The sequence below is a fragment of the Malania oleifera genome, chromosome 5, assembly GCF_029873635.1.
Source record: "Malania oleifera isolate guangnan ecotype guangnan chromosome 5, ASM2987363v1, whole genome shotgun sequence".
Lineage (NCBI taxonomy): Eukaryota > Viridiplantae > Streptophyta > Magnoliopsida > Santalales > Ximeniaceae > Malania > Malania oleifera.
The window spans coordinates 12,871,761-12,881,054 of NC_080421.1; positions in this window are offsets into that span (position 1 = coordinate 12,871,761).

Below are 9,294 nucleotides of genomic sequence, written 5' to 3' on the forward strand. Positions count from 1 at the left end.
ACATGAAAACTCAAAAGTTTGAAGACAAACTCTTGCTCTTGATTGTAATAATCTTAATGAAATTTATCTGTAATAGTAATTAGGGTGTTCGGTTTGTAATAAGCACACACATCACATGCATGATTTATTTTGTAAGGTCAAACCATATACAAACCAAAAATAACCATAGAAAGACCTTAGGGTTTCGGTCGACCGACACCGGATTTTTTCGATGTCTCTATTTTGGACCCCGAGTGACCCTAGGACACACACATATTCACATATATTAGTTAGGCACTTAAATAGGGCTTTATTGTGTTAAGACGGGACCGAAACGCACACTTAGTGCACTTTCGGTCGATCGGTCAAATCAGTTCATTCTTGGCCTGGTCGACCGAACCATCCCTGGGTCAACTATTGACCTAGGTCCCTGTCGACCGAGACCCTGTAGTTCATTTGACCCCGGTCGACCGAACCACCTGAGAGTCAACATTTTGACCTCCCGGTCGACCGACCACTTTTGTACTCCAACTACCTGGTCGACCGGAGGGTCCTCCGGAGAATTTCCATCGGTCTGGTCGATCGAACCATACAGTTCAAAAAGGCCCGGTCGACTGAACCTCGAAATTTTGGGAAATCTCCCTCCCCGGTCGACCGAGCCTTTCAGTTCAAAAGTCCCCTGGTCGACCAAACCATTTGAGTCCTGGTCGACCGAAACACTTTTGGTCGACCGGACCTCTCGGGTTGCTCCTATTTTTTTACTGTGGTTAAATGTTTTAAACAGGGTTAAATTAATTTAAATGTCATTAATCTTTTCTAACAATCCCTAATAGGTCCCCAACGGTCAAAATTTTCAGTATGTCTATATACACTCTTTCATTTGATGGATTAAGGACCGATTAGCAAAAAGATTAAGAAAATCTCTCTCAAGCAAAAATACTTTATTTCTTGCTTCTCACTGCTCATACTCTTTTTAAAACTACTCAAGCTTACCTTCTTCATTTATCTATATCATTTGTAAGTGTATTGAGTATTACTGCTTAAAGGTTTGCTCTCTCATTTGTTGCATACTTAAATCGATTTTTCTTCGAGAGCATAACCTAAGTTTTCTTAGGAGGCTTTGCCAATAAGTCTACCCTAAGAAGACTTGTGGTGAACTCCCGAGTATTGCATTCTCATTGCAATAACTTAGGAAGTTCGTATTTGTTTGGGGCTTGCAAAAATACTTTCAAACATACTCAAATATCTTATAATGTTCATATTGACATATTTGTGAAAAGGTATTTGTGTGTGTGTTATATTAATCTTTGTAGCAATATCCATACAAGTCTATATCATCTGCTGAAATACAAAGATTTCATATATCTTGCAAACCAAACATATACATTGCTAGAGCTTCATATACATATATGTATTGAGAAAACTTGTTGGTTGAAATATATGAAGTTTGGATAATATCTTTGTTTGAGCACTTAGATTGAATATCCTGTGATACAAAGATCATCTAGGTTTGCACTCTCACGCACTCATTACAACGATAGCAAGTCTATTTGAGAGTTGAAACTATTTAGACCACACAGAGCTTGCATTTTAAATCATCTGTGGTATTTGTGTCTGTACGCATTTGTGGTACAAATCTACTTTATGTGAAAGCACCCATATATTGTACCGTTTGATTGTATACCTGAGAGATTCTAGGAGTGGCCTGAGGGGGCGGTAATTCAGCCCGGTAAGGATTGGTGTAAAGGTTGAGGTCAGCCCTGTGATAATTTGACCTGGTTTGTATAGGTGCCGCTCCACCCGTTTAAGTGAACAAGTTATTGTGATAATCCTTGTGCTGGTTAGCTAAGGCGGGGACGTAGGCAGTTGGCGAACCTCGATAACATATCTGCGTGTCATTCTTTCTTTACTGTCTTCTGGTGCTTGTGTGATTGTTTAAATTACTTTATTTAATTTCTGGTATATTTACATTATTTGCACTAGATTGACCATAGGCTTGTGAACATACTGCTGTTAGGAGAAATACCTAAGAGATAAATTTTAAAAATACCAATTCACGCCCCTCTTGGGATCACGGTAAAGCTAACAATATATTCTGTCTTATTTCTGATTATCCTAAAGCCTCTAGATTTCAAAACTTCTCTTCATAATTCTAACTCAACATCTACTCCGTCCCTAGTTTCATCAATTAATACAATATCATCTACAAACAACATATACCATGGAACCTCCTTTTGAACACTCTTAGTCAGTTGGTTCATCACTGAAGTAAAAAGATAAGTACTCAAAGCAGATCCTTGATGTACACCTATGGTGATTGGAAATTCTCTAGTTTCTCCATCTATAGTCTTTACACTAGTCATTACTCAATCGTACATATTCTTAATGATATTAGTATACCTACTACACACATCCTTTTTTTTCTAAAACCCACTGTAACACCCCGACCCCGAGGGGCCTGGGATATTAACTTTTTACTACTAATTTACAGCGGAAGCAAATAAACTCAATTTTATTCAAACCAGAGCGCTAATTATTCATGTTACAATCACTTATTTCAAAAGAAAAAAATTACACAAACGTAAATATCTGAAATCATACTAATGTTTCTAAATAAATCTTTATTTTTCTAATCCCCACCCGCATGCTTGCTAAGCCTGATTTCTGACATGTCCTTCAGAGTTATCTGAAATAAAATATGATTGGGATGAGACGACGCTCAATAAGTAAATAAGATTATTATTAGTGTGTGGCCAAAATGAGTTTTTAAAGAATTTCGTAAAACAATATTTAATACTATAACTTCAAGACTGCTTTTAGAATAAACATAAATTTAAAAATTTCTGCATAAAATTTTTGTCATAAATTTCAATAGTAAATTTTTACAATCATATACTATAACTGTTAAATTAAACTTTTAACTTTAAAACTGTAAAAAATATTTAATGTTAAACATACATATACTTTTCCTTATACGTTTTCCTTAGATCGTCATTTAAGTACCAAAATGATCATTTTCACGTAAACTTACACTTTTCCTTCAAATCATCAGTAACTTTGTACACGTAATTAAATATGTATAAACATATATTATAAAAATCACCCTTAGGCCTGTTTGCCGTAAGTCATGTTTACCCCCATGACTGGGTTGTGCGGTCCGAAGACTGGACTTAGCTGGCTGGCCGACCAAACTAAATCAACGTATGAAAACTTTAAGTGAGATTTTCCTTATTAAGTCCTGGTCCGGAACTAGGTGTGCACTCAGGAGAAATCCACTAACATAAATAACCACTCTGTAAACAGTGTGGGTGCACTCTAATCCGTATAAACTTTAAGCTGCGGTACCGAGCATCTGTAACTTTGAACTTTCGTTGCCATAAGGGGTTTTAAAATCATCTTATTATAATTTATGCAATTTAAAATAATATCGTGAAAATCTCATCTTTACTCATATTTTCATAAAAAATGTAACGTAAAAATAAACTCATGCCACACAATTTTTGTGTTAAAAATACATATAATTTTATTTTTGAATAGAAATAAATGCTGAAAATTTACCCGAGGGGATTAGAACATTTCTTAACCCAAATATAGATGCAAGTATATTAAAGATGGAACTGGTATAATTAAATATGCGTAAAAATAAACTCATAGAAATTTTGTGGAACTAAGTAACATAATTAAAATTTACGTACAAAATAAACTCTGGTATGAATTAAAATAAAAAGAAAACTAACATAATCAAAATTTACTTACCTTCTTCTTTTACCGCGTGCTACGAACACAATAACTATCTTTAAAAAATGAGATCGGAAAGAGTGGGTGATTGAGAACTTATTTAAAAATTCTCTCTCCACCACAATTTCTTTCACTCACTAATCCTTCTCTTCCTTGGAAAATTGTTGTGAAAAATGAAGGTTGAGAGCTCCCTATTTATAGGAAAATTTTGGGGGAAGAAATGAAATTTATAAAAGTGTGGGGAGATGGGGTGAAATTAAAATTTTAAAAATTAAAGAATGGGCAAGGTATGGGTAAGGTATGGGTTGAGTGTGGGATGGGAATGGAGGCCATGTGGGAGTGCTTGCCACCATTCCTAATAAATTTTTAATTAATTACTTACCTAATTAATTAATCAATTAGTTAATTAATTATTTTATTATTTTATTATTTTTCTTTATCATTATATCATTATTATTCTTATTATTATTACTTTTAACTATTTTTAGTAATCATTATTTTATTACTTATTTTTGAATAAGAATTAAATTTAAATTTTGAAAACTCATGTGGGCCCCACATGGTCTTGTGGGCCCCACACAACTTCGAGACCAAAATGGATTGTACGTAACTCCAATAACTCTTATACGATTTTATGTATCCTACATAACTTTGATACTCGTGTAACCTCCATACGGCTTCGGGGACTCATGTGGGCCCCACACAGTCTTGTGGGCCCCGCATAGGATACCTATATTATTATTATTTTATCATATATTTTTACAAATTATATCAGTCAAAACATTATTTTATGTACTTATTTACGTATATAAATAGTGTCTTGTGGCTCCGGGACTCAAGTAGACCCCACATAGTCTTGTGGGCCCCACATATGATACCTATATTATTATTATTGTATCATATATTCCTGCAAATTATGTTAGTCAAACACATTATTTATGTATATATATACTTATTTACGTGTACAAACAGTGTCTATCCTGTTTATCCTATGAAATTCCATTTTGACCAGGCCGACCTCCAGGGAGCGACTGAGCCGCAATGGTCTCTGAGCACTCGCTAAGACAAGGTCTTTCTTAGGCATCAAACATGGAATCAAGGATCCTACAGAAAAACACTTCTGTATTGATATTAACTTAATGACTATTTTTATTATTTTATTATTATTGTACTTTAATCATATATATATATATATATATATATATATATTTGGGTCATCACACCCACCATAGAGCTTCCTTAAGTATCATATCATATGCTTTCTCGATGTCAATAAATATCATATGCAAGTCCCTCTTCTTTTACCTAAACTTTTCCATTAATCTTCTTAAAAAGATATATAGCTTCTGTGATAGATCTCCCGAGCATAAAACCAAATTGATTTTTTGAGACTTCTGTTTTTAACCTTAATCTTTGTTCAACTACTATTTCCTATAGTTTCATCGTATGACTCATAAGTTCAATTGCACGGTAGTTATTACAATTTTAAATATCTCCTTTATTTTTGTATTTAGGCATTAAAGTATTTTTCCTCCATTCATCTGTCAATCTCTTAGTTTTTATAATTGTATTAAATAAATTATTTAACCATATAATTCCGTTATCACCTAAGCATTTCCAAACTTCAATTGGGATGTTATCTGGTCTCATAATTTTCCCATTTTTCATCTTTTTTAGTAGAGACTCTACTGGCCCAATAGTTCAAAAGATGTTGAGAGTTTTGTTTAAACCTATGAGGGTTTGTCAGAAAATTAGGCAAATCAAGAAAAAATGAAATGCCTATGTATCCCATTTTGACTCTTGAAATTTTTTACTGTTGCGAAATTGATTTTATGGGACCATTCCCAAACTCTTTTCGGCATTCTTATATCTTTGTTGCTGTGGATTATGTCTCAAAATGGGTGGAAGCTATACCTTGTAGAACAAATGACCACAGGGTTGTTATCCGTTTTCTCAAGGAGTTATTTGCACGTTTTGGCATGCCCAAGGCGATCATTAGTGATGGAGGGTTGCACTTTTGTAACAAACCATTTGAAAAACTCATGCAAAAGTATGGAGTGACATATAAGGTCTCTACTCCATATCACCCTCAGACTAATGGTCAAGCTGAGTTGGCCAATAGAGAGATCAAAATCATACTCGAGAAAACGGGGCGTCCTAATTGAAAAGACTGGTCAAAAAAACTTGTTGATGCACTCTGGGCCTACCAAACTGCATTTAAGACCAATTTAGGGATGTCCCCCTATAGGTTAGTTTACGGTAAGACATGTCATTTACCTGTTGAGATTCAGCATCGTGCTTTATGGGCTATAAAACAGATTTAACTTTTTACTTGATGATGCCAAGGGTTTAAGGAAATTGTAGGTATATGAACTTGAAGAGTCTAGGAGGGAAGCTTACGACAATGCCCGCTTAGCAAAGGAGCGGATGAAGTTGCTGCATGATAGGAAAATCAAAGACAAACAACGTTTCCCTACTCAGCAAGTGCTTCTCTATGACTCCAAATTGCATCTGTTTCCTGGGAAACTGAAGTCCCTATGGGGTGGCCCGTACATCGTTGAAAAAATTCATTCTCATGGCGCAGTAGAAATTGTAGATTCTTTGCAACAGCTTCACAGTCAATGACCAGCGTCTCAAGCCTTTCATGACTCCATTCGATCCGCATGAGGAGGTCTTGCTTCTGCAAGATCCCAGGGGAGTCCTTTGACCTTTCTCATTTACTCTTTTCTTTTTCTTTGTTCTTATTTGCATCTTTCTTTTCGTTTTCTACTGTTTTTGTTGGTTGTGACTCTCTATTGTTCTTTTTTTTTTTTTTTCTATTGGTTTGTTTCCCCCATGCATATCTTTTCCAATTTCCCCTATGCTTTCACATTGAGGACAATGTCTCATTTCAGTTTTTTAGGGGGGGAGGGGGGGGCAGCATGTGCAATAGTGTGCTTCCATGTGAACAAAAAAAAAAAAAAAAAATTAATGTGAAAATTGCATGTAATGTTTGCATGTCAGTTAGGTTCACATTTAGGAAATACTGTTATTGAGCTTAGAGCATGCTGAATTCCTTATTTGTGAACTGACTTATACCCTTCACATACTTGCGTATAACTTAAGAATTATACACTTGAATCAATTATGCGTAGTTTCTCTTTATACGACTTGTAACTCCATGAAAGAATTGATTGGTAGTACACTCGTGCTAATCGGGCTATATAATTTCTTGTATTTACACGACTTCTCACGAGGCTGAATAAAAACACTCACGTGATTCATTGCACTTAGGGTTTGTTGTGAGCACTGAGAAAACAGTTGTAACGACTATGACAACTTGTGAGGTATTGTTGAGCCATTTATCGTTCTTTTGAGTTTATGACGTCAGCTCAGAGTCCATGAAACTCAATATTCTCTTTTTTCTGGATATTCTTTGTACACTAGGCTATGTTTTTGACTTGCTAGCCTAAAGGTGACACCTAGTGGGGAGATAGAAACCTAGGTCTTATAACCTACTCAAGAAGTGAAGGCTGAACCACCCCTAGAAATAGACTTAGTTCATTGACTACAATTCGACCTCAATTCCCATTGATGGTATGAAGATAACAAAAGAAATGTAAAGATTGTGCTAATTGATCAAGAGAAGACAGAAAATGAAGAATGAGCAGAAGAAAGAATAGGAAATAAACATGCGCATTAAATGAAATGCTAATGTCGGCTCCACATAAATATCACAAAAAGTCAAGGACACGACACATATTTTCCATGTATGAAGATTCTTCAACCGGTTAATGCCTCAGATGTATTCACGACAAGTTTGTGAATAAGTAGATCTAAGTTTGTCTCGGCTGAATATGGCGAGTAGGTGAGAAATTGCTAGAGTGATGGACCCAACACCTCATAGATAGGTTAGATCTTTTCTAGACTAGTCCACTCCATATACTTAGCGTTCGTTCCTTTAAATATGTGGGATGTTTGATCGCGACACTCCTCCTCACATATGACGAGTGAACCCATTTTCTTCGAGTGTTCTTGAGGGTATACCAGTTAGGCTGAGTCAAAGTAACCGTTCTGTAGGTGTCCATTGGTATCCTAGGTGTACTGAGTCACACACATCACACACACCTCGAGAGTTTACCTATTTATACTCGAACTTATATGACCGCATTAACTCTGAATTATACCGCTGGTTAACCTCATGTGAGAATACTGTTCTTGAATGACATTTAAACGATGAAACTTGCATGAGTGACGTGCTTCGGAGTTATGTGCATTGAATATGAATAAGCTTGTGTGAAATTCAGTTATGTTTTGTATGTGAAACGGTATGGTTGTGTCGCATGTACATTAATTTCATGTTCACTGGAGTTCATAGTTGTGGGCACTACCCTGAAATTCATTCACGTCATTTGCTAGAGACTAGCAAAACGTTAGTTGGGGGGTGTGATTACGTGCTAAAACTGCATAATTAGGCATCTTAATCCGGGCATTATGACTTCTATTTTTAATTAAATGTCTAATTACGTCCAATATTTTAACAAAGTGCCCTATTTATCATTTTTGAGTTTTATTGAGCAATTTATGAATTTTTGATAATTTTTTATCGCAGAAAAATTCCCAGAAACCAAAACCCACACCTGTTCGTAATTTGCGTATAACTTTTCCGTCCGAACTCCGATTGAGACGATTCAAATTTCTGGAGAAAGAGGAAAGGATTATCTACAACTTCCGTGTTTTGAGTTTCGCGAGAAACGGGCTCTAGGAAGGTCGAACTTGGCTGTGAACGCAGAGAACAAAAATAAAGAAAAATCAAAAGAGAAAAAAAAAAAAATATATATATATATATATATATGAAATTGGAAAAGTCAAAAATTGGTGGCTTGGAAACACAATTTTGAAAAGTCCAAATTTGGGGGTTGTGGGTGTGTGAGTTGTGAAAGAAAGAAGTCAAAGGGACAGCTGGGCCGTGTATGTGGATTAATACAGGAGAGGTGCGCTGGGAGTATTTTTTTTAGTGGAGAGGAACATAAGGGTTTTGAAGACACATAGAGGAGAAGGGGAGCAAGGGAGAGCAAGGTTTTCTCATTGGAGAAGGCTGCACCATACACGAAGGGGAGGTCTTCTTTGTGGAGAGTCTCCTGGGCATGGTTTTAAATAATGGCCGTTACGTAGCGTAACGGCCGATACGTAACAGAAATCGGAGGCCCCGAAACCGATACGGGCCGATAATGCGGTTCGGAAAAAATTCACGGCCGTTACGGAGACGTAACGGCACGTAACGGCCTATACCCCAACGTTACACGTCGTAACGGTCCGTTACGGACCGTTACATGGCCGACAGGTCGCAGATTCGCTGAAGGCTTTCTGCTGCAGGCAGCAGCGCTGCTTTCTCCCTCTCCCTAGTCCCCACATCCATCTGCCATTCAAAGGGTAAAATGGAAAGTTACAAACTGACCTTGAAAATTTGTTGGCCGAAGCAATAAGAAGGCTTCGAAGCCTAAGAGTGAGCACACTGAGCAGATCTACTCATCTTCGCACTTCGTAGCCTTCCAGGACTCAAGAATTGCAAACTGGCAGTTGCAGCAGCTTGGCGAG